The sequence below is a fragment of the Melozone crissalis genome, unplaced genomic scaffold (genome assembly GCF_028551555.1).
Source record: "Melozone crissalis strain CALT ecotype California unplaced genomic scaffold, PUWL_Pcris_2 ptg000018l_1, whole genome shotgun sequence".
NCBI classification, from domain to species: Eukaryota; Metazoa; Chordata; class Aves; order Passeriformes; family Passerellidae; genus Melozone; species Melozone crissalis.
Genome location: NW_026535796.1, coordinates 10,100,944 through 10,116,537, shown reverse-complemented (window position 1 = coordinate 10,116,537; position 15,594 = coordinate 10,100,944).

Below are 15,594 nucleotides of genomic sequence, written 5' to 3'. Positions count from 1 at the left end.
CTCCCTTCCTTTCTTCCCTCCTTCTCCCTCGTAACCCTCCGGAGTCCAGCTCGGGAGGGAAGAGGGGACAGAAAGTTTTTGCCGCACGGTTTCTTTGCGTGCCGCTACCCGGGATGGGAGCTTTACCCCTCCTGCCGGGTGCGAGGGGAGCTCCGCGCATCCGCGGCCGCCCCGCGGGTGAGGGGAAGAGCTGTGGATCCGCACCCCGAGCCCCTGCCCGAAATACCGGGGGGCACCCCTTGAGCGCCTCTGGCTGCGAGGCGGCTTGCGCCGAGTGCCGGCGGGGTGGGAGAGGGGAGATGGCCCGGCCCGTCCTCTCTCGGGTGCCCCTCTAGGTGCACACGGGCACAGGTGTCGGCGCGGCCGCCCAAGGGCTCGGAGGAGCTCCCCGGCAATGGCACCGGCATTGCCGCCTTGCCTGCCCCGCTGCGGGCACCGAGCCCCGCGGCCACCCTGGGCGCTGCCCCCCGCACCGGGACCCTGCGCCTCGCAGAGCACCTTCCCCCGCGATCCCCGCCGGCTGGGTGCTGTGCTTCCCGCCGGCTGCTGCAGGCGAGCCGTGCCGCCTCGGAGCCGCGGGGACTTTTCCCAGGCTGCGCCGAGCGAGTGCAGCGGCGCGGGCAGAACGCGCTCCCGCTGCACGGCGGGCACACCGGGCTGCATCGGCTCCCCAGGGTCTGCCCTCCGACGGCAAGGAACCCCAACCCCGCTGGTTCTCAAAGGCAGCCCCCAGGCCGGCTCCGCTGCCCCGGAGGGTGCCCCTGTGCAGGGACACGCGTATCGGCGGCGCCACAGGCGCGCACCCTCGCTGGAGCGGAGAGGAGCGCGGCTGCCTGAGACCCGAGCGGCAGGTTGGCCCACCTGGCCCACATAGCTAGCGCTGCGAATGGATGCAGAAGTCCTCACCCCAGCATGCAATAAACATCTCCCCCCCCGCCCCCTTTGTTTTTTTTTTCAAGTTTGTACTTTATGTTTCCCTCCAAAGATGGGGGGTTTGCTTCATCTCTCAGCAGTCGGGATTGCACTAAACGTGCTCAAGAAAACGTGGGCAGGATTATCCTTTCTCACTAGGCTTTGGGCATCCCTTCCTTTGCTCCCTAGCATCCTTCTGTTTGCTGTGCTGTTCTCTGGGATGTGTCCCTGCGCATCCCACCCGCAGTCCCAGTGTTAACCAGTGTCAGGGCTCTAGGCTGCAACCGAAACATCGGCGCATCTGGGAGGTGCTGAGGAAGCAGTTCCGTGCTCATCAGACTCAACCACAGGCATCAATTCTCAGCTCCTACACTGATATTTAAACGTGTAAAGAAGTGACCTGGCCGTCAACGACACTGAGCATCTGCCGGCGTGTGCCGGGGCTCCAGATTTCTCCTTACCTTGGGCTTTTGGAGTTTCTCCTAGATGCCCAGGACTTAGTAAATCCGAGCTGTGGGTCCTCGCAAACTGTTCAGCAGAGGTGGTCCTAACAAAGAGCAAGCCACCTTTTCCTCCCCGCAAAAGCAGAACCCATCAAAGGAAAGGACCCAACCTTGGCAGGGGGGTCAGCGGGGCTGTAAGCTACTGTTAATAGCTGAAGGAGCCCTGCTCCCTTCCCCCAGCTCACCACAAGGACCTCCTGAGAGTAGACAAAAGAAAGCTTGGAGGGTTAATCTCCCTGAGAAAAACAAGTGATTTTCCAGTAAACAACTGCAATAGCAAACAATGGGGGTGAAAAATAGCGATCATAAAAAAGTCGGTTTGGAGGAAGAGGCGACCCAGTAAGAGAGGTGTCCTTTGGCTGGGGGAAAAACACGGCAGCAGTTTGATGAAGATTCAGCAGCAGCAGCAGCAGCCACAGCAAAATAAACCCCACAAGTTGCCACTGGATCTACTTGTGTTTGTGCCTTTTGATCTTTTAATTGCTTCTTAGTTATCCTTCAGTGCAAATAAATAGTGCATTGTGTCAAGAAAGAGGAGGGGGGCGGGGAAGGGAAGAAAGAGACACAAAAGAAAGAGCTGTCTCCCAGAAGAGAAAAGGAACAGGTTCTTTCCCCCCACCTTTAAAGGAGTGAATATATCTGTATTGGGGGGGAGGAAGGGGATGGGATTAGAAATCAAAGCGAAATTGGAGAGAAGCACATTAAGCCTCGGGCATCCTTACAGTAGGAAGGAAAGAGTGAGGTGGTAAAACCCTCGGGGAGTTTATTCGGTGAGTTATGAGAGGATCCACGAGTGTAATATTGTTAAAGGTCAGCCGAAATCTAATTTAAACTAGGGATGTGTGACCTCCGCCCTTCATTTAATACAGTCATAAGGAACATTACACTGCAGATAGCTGGAACAATAGCTGCCTCCACCCCAAACTCCAGCCCTTGGCATTGCCTGCGAGGAGGGCCGGCAAGGGGGAGCAGAAGGACCAATAAAGCCAAGGACGCAGCAAACCTGGAGGCAGGGAGGCAGAAAGAGGGGGATAGGAAGGCCTCTAGAGCACAGCACTGACACCAAAGGTCTTGCAAAATCCCAGGAAGCGTTTTGGTTTGGAAGTGGATGGGGCTACAGCAAAGCATCACCTGAAAACTTTGAAAATACAGTAAAAACAAACCACTGCCTCTTGGATTTGTCTGCATTTGTCTGACCTCTGGTCATCAGTGCAGCTCAGGAGAGAAATTACAGTTGTGGGTTCCCATTAAATTTTCAAGGAGTGAGGACAGTGTTCACAAAGCAAAGTCAACCAAAGCAAGCTGAAACTGAATGAAGCTAAAGACGGAGCTGAAATAAAAGCAGTATCTGAAAGGTGCCCTGGACAGATGTTAGGGACTCAGAGGGGATGTCAGGGACTCAGAGGGGACAGCCCTGCTGCAGCAGCAGCTCGGAAGCGCTGGGGCAGACTGCAAAGCCTCCTGGCGGCACTGCCCATCTGAGCTGTTCAAAGCCTCTCCTGGGTGGCCACCAACACGTGGCAATGGGCCGGAAAGCTTCCAGGGAAAGGGGGAAAAACCGGAAAGCTTGGGCCAGCCTGGACCTCGCAGACAGGGATGTGTGCTTCAGCAAAGGCAGAGGAATGTAAATAACTGCAGAAACGCAGTGGTCCAGGGCCAGGGTGGATGTCAGGGATGCTGCTAGGGAGGTGAGCCAAGCAGACACCTTCAGGGAAGGGAGCATTTGCATGACTTTTCCCTTCCTCTCCCACCTAGAATCCAAAGAGAGGTCACCTAATCCCAGCCCAACCAAGACACCCCATGACTCTCATTTGGTTTATTTCACAACTAGAGCCCAAATGACCAGGTGGGCAGAGCTGGGATTTGCAGTACATGGTTCAGGCACTGTTCAGGGCCTGCAGCACTACAAGGGTACCCCTGTTTGTGTTCTCATGTGTCCCTCTAAATCCTCCTGTGTCAAGAGTGAGGACGGCCAGGAGAAGCCAGACTGCTTTGCTGACGTGCCCCACAGGTCTGGGTTGAGATGTCCAAGATGAGCCAAAAGGAAGGTGAGGGTGGGCTGTGGGTCACTGAGGACTAGAAGAAGTCTCATCCATAGTGAGAGTGGAGGGGGATTAGCCAGAGTCCTCGATGCAGCTGTTTAATGGCTGAGGAGTAGCTGTGCTTGGCCCAGGGCATCTCTCAGTGGCTTTAAGAAAGTGATACCTTTGCTTTGTACAAGCCAGGAACCTGACAATAACACCGTGTCCTTGCATGCTGAGATATATTGATCCTGGGCCACACTAAACTGTTGGAACGGGAAAGATTCACTGGCAAAGGGGGATGTGATATATGGAAGGTCCCTGCAAAAAAATGGAAGTCAAATGACTAAGAGTGGGAGAAATAATTCACCTGGGGCTCTGGTCAACAAGGAACAAACAAAAGCAGAAGCTGGGCAGGTCTGTTTTAGGACTCCTGGCACCCCTGGGTAGCAAGAACATTTTGAGGCCACGCTCCCAGCCCAGAGGGTTTCTGCTGCAGGATTGTTTTATGGGCAGTAAAAAAGCCAGTTGCCCTTAGGCATCAGCAGGGCACCTTTTTTGGCATGTTCAGAGAGAAAGAGGGACTCTTATATCAACTCCTGCCCAGATCTACTGATGCCTTGGAGCACTTACTGGACCAAGGTGCTCAGGAGAGGTGTTGGCCTTTGCTTCCTGAGGACCTGGAGGTCACTGAGCAAAGCAAAAATGAAGTTATTCCACCGTAAGTTATTGCACCGTGCCAGAGGAATTTGTGACAGTGGTAAAAGGCACTGTCAGTGAAAACAGGGTAGTGTTTTCACCCCTGTTTATATGGAGGACAAACTATGCAATTTTTTTTTTATGGGCTGGACAGACTTGATATTCCTGTAATGTCTTTTAAAATTCAATGTCCCCAGTGAAAAGCTGCAGTGTGAGCAGCCTCACACAGCTCAAGAGGCTGTGGGAAGGAGCATGTGGGGTGGAGAGGTGTCCCTGTGGCCAAGTGTGAGGGAGGAATTGAAAAAGCACCAAGGATGTTCAGGGAGCGAGGCTCAGTAGCTCTGTTGGTTGGGATGCTCTCCGCAGCCTGGCCCAAAAGGAGCAGGACCAGGGGTGCCAGGGTCAGATGATCCCAGAAAGGGAGAAAAGTGTCTCCCTTCTCCCTCCCCATCATCTGTGGAATAGCAAACATCTCTTGGTTGCCAAGAAGGACTCCAGCTCAGCTAACAGCTTCCCAAAAGGAATTTCCAAGAAGGATAGAATAGGGTGAAAAAGGAGAAATGCCTGCCCTCACCCCAGCTTCTTTGCATTGCAGAGGAAACCCAGAAGGCTCCAAGTTTTGTCTGATTATTTGTGTAAAAAATGTGCAACAAACACAGTAGCAGAGAAGTAAGATGTGTCTGTGCCTATATTAACAGCTAAGCACATCACCATTTCCTGTTTTCCATTTTTTTTTTAAGCATTGCCATCAAAATACCCATTGGAATGTCATGGGGAAGAAGTGGTCCAAGATTGTTTAATGACCAATAAAAACTCCAGCAGGTACAATTAGTTCTTCCAAGCACCAGGGGATGAAGCTGGCCCTTTACAGCATTGTACAAATATGGGTCTGTCTACAGAGCAGGCTCAGAGTCAAAACATCCTGCAAGCGAAACATGTTACAGGAGGCAGCAGGAAACCCTTGGGGCCAGGAGCTCTTTGGGGTGAAGGAAGATGGTGACCCATCACTGTGTCCCTGCAGGGAGGGCCTGGTGAGAATGCTCTGGGAAGGCATCCCTGTGGTCCCCAGGGAGGAGCTGAGCAGTGAGAAGGTGCTGTGCAGGGATGCCACCTGCCTCTGAGCAGGAGCACACCATGGCGTCTGTGTCTCACCTTCCAGCAAGGCACCCTCATTCACACCACTTTGCTCCATTTGCACTTGGAAAACTCAGGGATCACCCTTAAAAATGCTTTATCCTGCCCACAGGAGTGTCAGTATGAACTGGTCAGCCTGGCTGCATATTGCTGGATCCATGAAAGAAAACAAGTGAGCTTTTAGTAAGGTCTTTCCCAAAAGCTGAGACACAGCAGCTGTTTCTGAGATCCTCTCCAGTAGAACAGCCATCCCTGCATGGCTGGTGGCAATGCCAGTGATGGGCCATGCCAGAGGTGATTGCAGCCCTGATGTGCACCAGTATTGCCTTGATGCAGCCTCTTGAAGACCTTCCCCTTGGCCTCATTGTGCAACCAGCTCAGAAAAGCTGCCCAGGTGATCGGGGTGGGATTTCCAACCCTCTGCCCCATGGATGCAGCTCATGCATCTCAGATGCACCCTTGGGAGGTGCATGGTTTGAGCACCCTTTCAATAGTCTCCAGGAAAACAGACACAAGAGCCAGCTGCATATCCCACCGTGGAATGGGTTACTTTTCCAAGTGCCCAGGGGAGCTGGTGGCATGGAGCACGGAGGGTGATGCATTTTAGACAATCTATGTGGGGCCCTTATTTGCTGCAGAGAGGTGGAGTGGTGCAGATATGTCTCTGTTGTGTAATTAATGGCTTTGAAAAAAAAAAACCCGAGCCTGTTGGCTAAGCCCAAATACCTCTGAGGGGTTCTGGAATCCCAGCTATGTATCTTTCAGGCGTTTCTTCCCTTTTTTTGTGTATCTTTTTTTCTTTTTTTTTTTTTCCCCTCTCTTTTTGCATTGCTGCTGTGCTTCAGCGCTGGTCTTTGTTTGCAGCTCTCATTGTCTTCATGCTGAGGGTTGGGTGGCAGCATCTCCTCCAGGCCAGGGCTTCGCACCTTGTCAGGGATCACTTCTTCAGGCCAGGGCTTTTTGGGCAGGATAAATGTGCTGCCAGGCCTAGCAACTGATGCCTTCATGCCTGAGCTGAGCAGTGAAGACCCCAAAGTAGGATGTGGGGCTGGGGTCCCATGGGCAGGTGGCTGTGGGCATGGGGACAAGGGGCAGCGTGGGGCTCATAGAGAGCCTTCCTCTGCCACTGCATCCACACATCACCCTGGGAAAGCTCCTTAATTTCCCTCTGGTTTTCATCCCCATGCACCAGTTGATGACAGGGATAAGTCTGTCCCCTGTTGCCTCGTTGCCTTTGAGGCTGGGATTTCCAGCACCCACAGCTGGCAGGGGCTGTAGGGGAGTTTGCAATAACTTCCAGCCTCACCTCATTCCCATTCCCAGTGCAGGTGACACAGGGACACCCTGTGCCCACCCATGCTGCCAGCATCCCCTCCAGAGCACACTGCCCTTGCCCTGGGTGATGGATGCCCAATGGGGAGGGAGGACGTGTGGACAATTTGTTTTCTTGCTTAAACAGAACTCTCTCTCATAATCACAGTGAAGAAGGGGAGGCAACAGCTCTTGGCAAAGCAGCTCACACTAAGTGCACTTCACTGGAAATGTTTATATTCTGCTGCTGAAAAATTCACTGAGCGTGGCAATAGTGTGGCGTGGTGCTGGCAGAGCCAGGCTGGCTATTGTGCCCTGAGCCAGGCCCCAGCCAGGGTGGGTCTGGGGGTGTCACCAGCTCATCTCACCTTCAAGGACAGGTGTATAGCTGGGGCTGGCATCTCTCATTAGTGTCACAGGGCAGGGAGGTACAACACAGTCCTGTGTGCTGGGGACGAGGGCTTTTTATGGTGCCAGCTGTGTTTCAGAAAGGCTCTGGTGAGAGAAGCAAGGATTTTCCCAAGATCCCAGCACTTTTGGAGCAGGAGACCTCACACAGGGTAGGAGCCTGGAGACTGCTAAGCTAATTACTCATTGCTTGGAAGGTAACCCTCCCCAAAAACCCATGCACGTCAGCTTTTCAAAACAGCAGGTGGTATGCTTGCGTAGCACGTGCAGGCGTGTGTGTGAGTGAGTGTGTGTGTGTGTCTGTCTGTCCAAATGTATTTTGGGGCTGAGGGGGAAGAGACTGCTTCTCTGAGTAGGTAGAGCCAAATGGCAGGTGATTCAGACGCTACCCCCTCTTTCCAGCACCACTCCCGTGGTGTCACTTGAGTCCCCTTGAGTCTCTTCATCAGCCAGAGATAACGGGCTCCAGAGAGGCCCTCTGTGAAGCCAGCATGCAAAGGGTTAACTGAATTCCCAAGGCAGGTGGGAGCTCGAGTCAGACTGGGTGATATCGCAGACATGTTATTTGAAAAGCTAAGAAATTGTGGAATTCCTCACCTAATCCAACTTCCCCACAGTTTAAAGAAAACTGCAGGGAAAGATATCACCACAGCCAAGGGAGACCCCCCACAAACGAACGCTTCCCTGCATGATCCGTGTGTGACACAGGCTCCTTTTCCCTCATGATCCATGTATGACACAGGCTCCTTTTCCCTGCATGATCCATGTGTGATACAGCTCCTTTTCCCTCATGATCCATGTGTGATTGAGGCTCCTTTTCCCTGCATAAACCCATGTGACACAGGCTCCTTTTCCCTGCATGATCCATGTGTGACACAGGCTCCTTTTCCCTGCATGATCCATGTGTGATACAGCTCCTTTTCCCTCATGATCCATGTGTGACACAGGCTCCCTTTCCCTGCATGATCCATGTGTGACACAGGCTCCTTTTCCCTCATGATCCATGTGTGACACAGGCTCCCTTTCCCTGCATGATCCATGTGTGACACAGGCTCCTTTTCCCTGCATGATCCATGTGTGATACAGGCTCCTTTTCCCTGCATGATCCATGTGTGACACAGGCTCCTTTTCCCTCATGATCCATGTGTGACACAGGCTCCTTTTCCCTCATGATCCATGTGTGATCGAGGCTCCTTTTCCCTGCATAACCCATGTGTGACACAGGCTCCTTTTCCCTGCATGATCCATGTGTGACAGAGGCTCCTTTTCCCTCATGATCCATGTGTGATCGAGGCTCCTTTTCCCTGCATAACCCATGTGTGACACAGGCTCCTTTTCCCTCATGATCCATGTGTGACACAGGCTCCCTTTCCCTGCATGATCCATGTGTGACACAGGCTCCTTTTCCCTGCATGATCCATGTGTGACACAGGCTCCTTTTCCCTGCATAACCCATGTGTGACACAGGCTCCTTTTCCCTGCATGATCCATGTGTGACAGAGGCTCCTTTTCCCTCATGATCCATGTGTGATCGAGGCTCCTTTTCCCTGCATAACCTGTATGTGACACAGGCTCTGTCAGCCATCTCCCATGGTGCTGGGATCCCAACCTCTGCCTGTGTTCCCTGAGGAGCTCAAGGGATGCACACCCTCAGTGCCTGACCTGTACGAGCTGGAGGTGACTCCCTGCCTGCCTGTGACACTGGAAATGCTTTTGACTTCAGCTGGTTCAACTTCAGTTCAGTTTGGGGCATCCCTAACTATGAGAGGTGGCTGTAGTGAGCCCTTGTCCCTGTGCAAATACCTGGACATATCTAATGATCAGCAATGTAATGACAATGATGGAAATCATGTCCCTATTCCAAATCCAGATCTGCCCACCTCTCCTCCCTTCATTTCTCCAGGTGGGTCTCTTGCTGAGCCATCTCAGTCCACCAGGTAGATCTTCATGCCAAAGAAATTTTTGTTTCGCCTGAAAGTAAATTGCAGAGATTTTTGTTTAGATTTTTTTTTTTTTTTGCATTAAAGGCAACCATTTCAGCTATGTAGAGATCACACGGGTGTTTTTTAGTCAAAACAAGTACAGTAACCACAAGAGGTGCCAGACTGGAACAATCTCTTCTCCATGAACCTAATCCAAAGCAGAAAAAAAATTAAAAAAATGTTTTCCAGAGATAGAATGAATTCCTTTGTCTCTACATGTGATACAAGGAGAGAGAAGAATCCTGCAATGGGTAGCAGGCATCCCCTTTCCTTTTAGAGCAAAGTTGCTCTCCCTCCAAGGAATCCCAGTGACTGAGGTGGGGAATTATTTCAGGCCAGAGCTGCTGGGTCCCACTCGGGCTCCTGTCATTGGAGAGGATGAGTGCCTGCAAGTGCTGATTCCTGTGAGCTGCTTTGGGATCCCTTTCTGGGGAACCTCCCTGTTTCCAGTGAGTCAGCCCAGGGGCTTTGGGCTCACTTGGGCAGGCTGAGCACTACCCTCGCTCACTCACTAATTCACTTACATGAGCATCACTTGGCTGAGTCACTGGGGTGCTTCAACAGCTCCCATGCCAATCCATGAGACCCCACTCACACAAGTCCTGCCTGCTCTAAGCCAGAGCTGTCTTGGGGGGTGATATCTCTGGGGGTGCCTCACTGACCCTCCCACGTGCAGCAGTGCAGATGGGGTGCAAACCCACTGTGGGCTGAAGCTTCGTGGCCACTTTCTGGCACCCACGGGCGTTCCAGAGGCCCACATGAGAGCAGTAACACACTGCTGGGGCACACAAAGCAAAAGATGACTCACTGCTGAGCCTTTGCTCCCACCTTCGGGAGGCAGCCAGATAGGGACTAATCTCCTGGGGAAGGGGGGTGGAATTTAAGTCAGGCTGATTTTTTTCCTGAAAACCTTTCATTTAGTCTAAACAACCAGCTTGGGATGTTGGCACTTGGCTTTTAAATTAGGCATGCTTTTCTGGGCATGATTCTGCCAGGATAGCCATGGCTGGAGCCAGGTTCTGGTCATCAGAGTGGAAGCAGCCCCAGATCCCTGCAATAAAATGGAAAACAGCCCTTGAGCTTCAGTGACTGCTTTGAAGGTTTGCCCTGGCTGATGGGTAACCCGTGGGGGTGAGATCCAGGGAAGGGTGATGGTTTGCAAGGGGGCTACGTGACCTGCACAAGGCCACCGAGAAAGCTGGGGCTGAGGGAGCCGCTTCCACCATGCCTGCAGGGTTTTGGTGGTGGTTTCCATCTTCTGGGCTGCTCTTATCCCTGCCACCACCACACGGCCCCTGGTCACCAACGTGCCAGCCTCTGTGCCCTGCCTCTCTCTGCCCACTGGTTTCCAGCACCAGGGTTGATCCTGTGCTGCTTTTGCAAGACCATCTGATGGGGGCAAGAATCTCCTGAGGTCTTAAGCCCAGATGGTGGATGGAGCTCCCTTGCAGGCTGCAGCATCTCCATCCCAAATCCTGCTGCTCCCGGCACAGAGTTAGGTGTGGGGTGGGAGCAGGAGGTGCAGGAGGCTGCAAGAGCCACTCAGACCAAACACAGAGGAGTGTGGGCACTTCACTTTGTTCAACCTGGCTGTGCTCTACCTGGCTCCAATGTTCAACACCTGCCTGAGGAGACGCTGCTGACACACATTTACCCAAACAGCATCTGCTTTCCCACCTGCCTCTCCTCTGGCAGGGCCACAGCAGAGGCTGTGGGGAGCCAGCCTCCCAGACAGCCTTTGTTTCATGATGCAAGCTGCTCCAGGGCTCTCTGACAGACAACCCTAGTCCCCTGAGCTCTGCCACCCTGCTGCTGTCTGTGACTTTGTCAGGAAGGTAAAGCAAAATGTGCAAGCCCCAGCTCCCAGATGGAGTGGGGAGGAACAGCTCTGCTACGGAGCTGGGAGACCTGCAGCCCTGATGAGAAGGTTCTGTCAGGAAAGCCCTGGTGTGTTGAACCTCACTGTGCCCCAGTGAGTGCCCAAATCTCTGCTGGGCTGCACAGAGGATGCTCTCTGTGGCATTCAGATATAAAATCTGAATAAAATGGTTTGCAGCACAGGTTGCAGGGGGAGGGTGTGGCAGTCAAGGGGAAAGGCCCCACACCAAAGCTCCCACTGCTCTGCAGGATGGAGCTTTCTCCTGCTTCTGCACCAGCCATCAGGTGTTGTCAAAAAGGGGATTTGCAGTAGCACATGTGGAGGATATTACCATCTAAGACTGATTTTAGAGGCTGTTCATATATAAAATGGATTTTCTGATAAAATCTTGCTGATTTCAAGTTAATCATAATAAAAGTCCAAATGAATCACTGCTTGAGACATTTTGCATTGCCTTTTTTTGCCGTATTCCTTCATTGAACCATTCACAGGACTGGCCCTTCCATCTTCATGAAGGCTTCCCAGTCCCAGTTTGCTGTGAGTGAGACAGGCTCAGCTTTTGAAGGAGTCATCCATACCACAAGCAAGTGCTGTCTTTCCTCTTAGACTTATTTTGAGTAACTATAAGCTGGAAATACCAGGCTGTCTCGGGTCAAAGCCTCTCCACCTAAAAGCTGGGGTCAGCTCACAGCACATGGCAGAGGTTGTGGGACAGTGTCTTCTGCTGCAGAGCTGCTTGAGATTTCTCCTGAGCAGGGAGGAAGATTGAATTGGAAAGCAACTGCAGGTAGGAGGGAACATTTCCTTCCTATGGATTTATTCTGCTCATTTGATCTGGGCGGGTGGCAGGGTTCACTGCCACATCTCAGCTGGAATGGGGTATGGCTGCAAAAGGGGAGGGTTTCAAGCAGAGACGTTCTCTGTTCCACTGAACGTGTGTCACCCCCATTGATTCAAACCCTACAAACCTTTCCTGTTGGCAGCTGGGAAGGTGTGTAGGGTTTGAATCAATGGGGGTGACACACATTCAGTGGAACAGAATGTGTTCTGAGTAGCTGCCTCCTGCCCACCAAACACCACTCCAGTCCAGACGGGCTTAACTTCCCCTTCTAGTCATTAAATCTCAGAAGGCATTTGGCCACTCTGCACCATCAGGACCCTTCTCAGGCCATTTTGGTTGCCACCAAGTCTCTCTCAGCTTTTTTTTTTTTTTTTTTTTCCAGATATGTAGGGCAAGCTTCCTTGCTGTCCAGTAGAAAAGCAGGTTTCAGGCAGGTCAGGTCGGTCCTGGTGCTCTTTTCTGCTTCTTCCCCCAGCTCCCTTTCATCCCTGATGTATTTAGTGGTGAAAATGTGTCCCATTGTCTCTTATCAGGCTTGCAATGGGGTTTGCATGCAGTGTTAATCAGCCCGCGGTGTGCTCACCCTGCACAGCACCTTCCCAACACTCAGTGCTGGGCTTTCCCCACTTAAACCTCACCCTGCAAGTGATTTAATGGCATTTATCTCATCCACATCAGAATCCTCTCATGGGCTTGTCCTAACACAATCCAGAGACACCTGACTTCATTATGTTGCTTTTAGTTATTGATCTGCTTAGAGATGAGTTGCAAAATTGCCCATTGGTTCTTGAAAGGCCTTCATTTAAAAATCTGAGGAATCCACACAGTTAGGAAAGGACCAGGCATGAGTCTTTGATGGTGTGCATTTGGGAAACTAATTATATTTCTGATATCGTGTGTGAGTGGAGAGCCCCCGCCACCACTGAGGCATTTCCTGGAGAATAATTTAAGAGACTGTTACAGATATTGCCAGATGTTAAGTCTTCAATTCACTAAACTAATACAAATTGCTCTGTTTGGCCTAAAATCAAATGAAGATCTGCTTAAAATATTCATTGGGTGGGCAGAGTCAAGCCTAAGCTTCCCACAGCTCCCAGCCCACAGACTGCCTCCTGATTCCAGCACTTATGTGAAGCATAAGGAAATGAATTGGAAATAAAATGCTATAGGGATGTCTCCTTACTAATTGAGATGCAGCAATGACTTCATTTGGAAAGCCCAGACCCCAAAGCTAAGAGCCCAAATCCAGAAGTGAATGAATGGGGGGATTTCTCTTGGCAGTTTGGAACACGCTCTGCGAAATTCCTCGAGTCTGAGGCTCGAGAATTGTGGTCTCTCATTGTGGATCCTCATCTCTGGCTCATCCAGTACCGAGGTTTCCAGGAGGGTTCATTTCCAGGCAGATCCATTTCCCCATCCTCTCAGGGCTGAGCCTCACCAGGCTGGCAGCTGGGCCAGGGAGCAGCTTTGTTCCAGCACCCCATCTCTCCTACCTTGGGTTTAGTACATTTTCTCATTTTCTCGGCGCTTCCCAAGCTGTCCCTGTGCATCCTGAAGCTCTGAGCACTCCCTCTGCTGGCTGTAGCATCATTTCATAACCCTCATTCGGGCCTCATCCCCGAGAGGAGGTGCTGGCTGGGCTGGTGGCTGTGCCCAGCAGAACGATAGCTGCTCAAAGCTGTGTCATGGCCCAGGATGGGGACCAGGATCCCATAAAATGGGATGTGTGGGAGTGAGGATTTGAGCACCAGCCCTGTGGCAAAGCTGGGTGGGAGATGTCCCAGTTTGGAACTGCAATGTTTCCATTCCGGACATGTGTCTGTGCTCTTGCAGCTCTGCAGTGCCTGTGCCACAACAGCCCAGGATTGCACAGCACAGGTTCTTTGCAGCTGGAGGTTATTGCAGACCTAAACCTTGGTGTGCTCACAAAGGTGATTTGTGACTTGAAAACACAGGCCCATGCAACCCAAGATGGGTCATGGGTCTCTCTGCATCAGAGGAGATTCTGGGCAGAGTGCACAGGAAGGATCTGGGCTGCAGGCTGACAGTGAGCTGGTGCTGAGGGTGCCCTGCACTGTGAGCGCCAGGCTGGACCTCCCAGCTCCAAGGAGGTTCAGAAAGGCACCCAAAACCTTCCTTGAAGGAAAACAACCTTTAAACAAAGAGAAGAGCAAGGGCAGCATCGGTGACCCAGCCCATCCTCTCTGTGGGTCTCTGGCCATGCCAGGACCCTGTGCGTTCACAGGCAAGTTGTTTCCATTGCTCCAGCCATCTCCTGGCTGCCCCAGCTCCGCTGCTGCCATGGCCTCGGTGCAAAGCCTTACTCCAGCACCCCATCTCCAGGCAGCTTTTCTCCAGCACGGTCTGTATTTATCCTTTTTTCTCCAGCACGGTCTGTATTTATCAGTTTTTCTCCCCCATTTTGCGGGTCCCCGGTGCCCGTGCCCCCGTGCCCTGCCCAGGCAGCTGCAGGCAGGGGTGCGGATCCAGCTGCGGGCTGACCTGCGCTCCATCCCCTGGCAGCAGCCGGGACTGCAGGAGAAGGGAAAGCCGTGGCAGGAATCCGGCTTTAACAGATTCCCAACATTTTTGTGTTGCCCTATATCAGTGACAGAGCCACGGGTAATTGCTTTGCTCTGAGCAGATATGTGAAACCCCGGGATCTTTTCCAGGTTGTGAGCACTGTGAAACCCAACAGGAGAGGATGAATTCCTCAGGAAAGGTTCCAGAAACCAAAACTGCACACAGGCTAAAGGGAGAACTTGGGATGTTAAAGTCTTTTTGGAGATGAAGGAGGCAGTGATGTGAGGTCGGCAAGGAACAAGACAACTGGCTTGGAAGTTGCTCCAGTTGCTCCCAGTCCTGTGTTCTTAAATGGGATGCACAGAGAAACGGGGCAGTCAAAGCAACAGCTCCACAGGGTGAGGAAGGGCAAGCATCCTGGGAATGATATGCAGGCTCTGTAGTCAAAACCATAAAGGAGAAACGGGCATGATGTCAGTGCTCAGTGCTGCTCACTGCTCCTGAGGTGAGGTCAGGGATCTTGCAGGGCAGAGGAGCTGCTGCTGGAGGAGTGCTTGACAAGAGGGACTTCAGCCTGTGGTGGTCCTCCCACGGGCTCAAGGCCTGAGCCAGGCTGGGCCAGGTGACCCCTCTCACCCTGGATGCAGGCGCTGGAGGGTGACCTCATCCCCTGCCTGCCACTGCTCCCACACCTGAGAGAAGCACCCCTGGTCTGGGGAGCCAAAATGCCACAGGAGCACAGCTTTGCACACTGAACACCTGCCTCAGAACATCTGCACCAGGACCAGGACTGAAAAATTACCTCTCCACTTTTCATCAGAATTTCATGGGGGCAGCTTTTTTTTTTTTCCTTATTTGGGGTTGAAATTCATTACTTTGAGACAAGGTACCAGCTTTTGGAAAAAAAATGTGGCCAGGTTTAGGTCGCAGATATACTGAAAAAAAACAACTTCAGAAGCAGGAGAGGAGCAGGCTATGGTGTGCAAGCTGGATGTGCTTTGACTTTTTCACTTGATGATTTCTTTTTCTTGTCACTGAAATCAGTAGAAACCCAGGGGCCAAGACAGCATTTCTTTGGGATAAATTTTTAAAATCTCCCAAAACACACAGGAAAAGCTTGAAACTTGGGTGTGCAAGATCCACTGGCAGGGAAGTCTGCAGAGCCAGGACCCTGCTGGGTCTCAGACTCCAAAGTGGAGGAGGTTTCTGATAAGGGGAAAAAAGGGTAGAATTTTTTCCATTGAAACTTCCACAGAATGGTTTCTCGTCAGTGTAGGGTGGGTGGTGTCATTTATACTTGATTTTCCGTTTTCTGATTAGAAAAGAGGAAGCTGCATTATTTTCTGACAAAAAGTTACATTTCAGAAGTTGGCAGTTATGT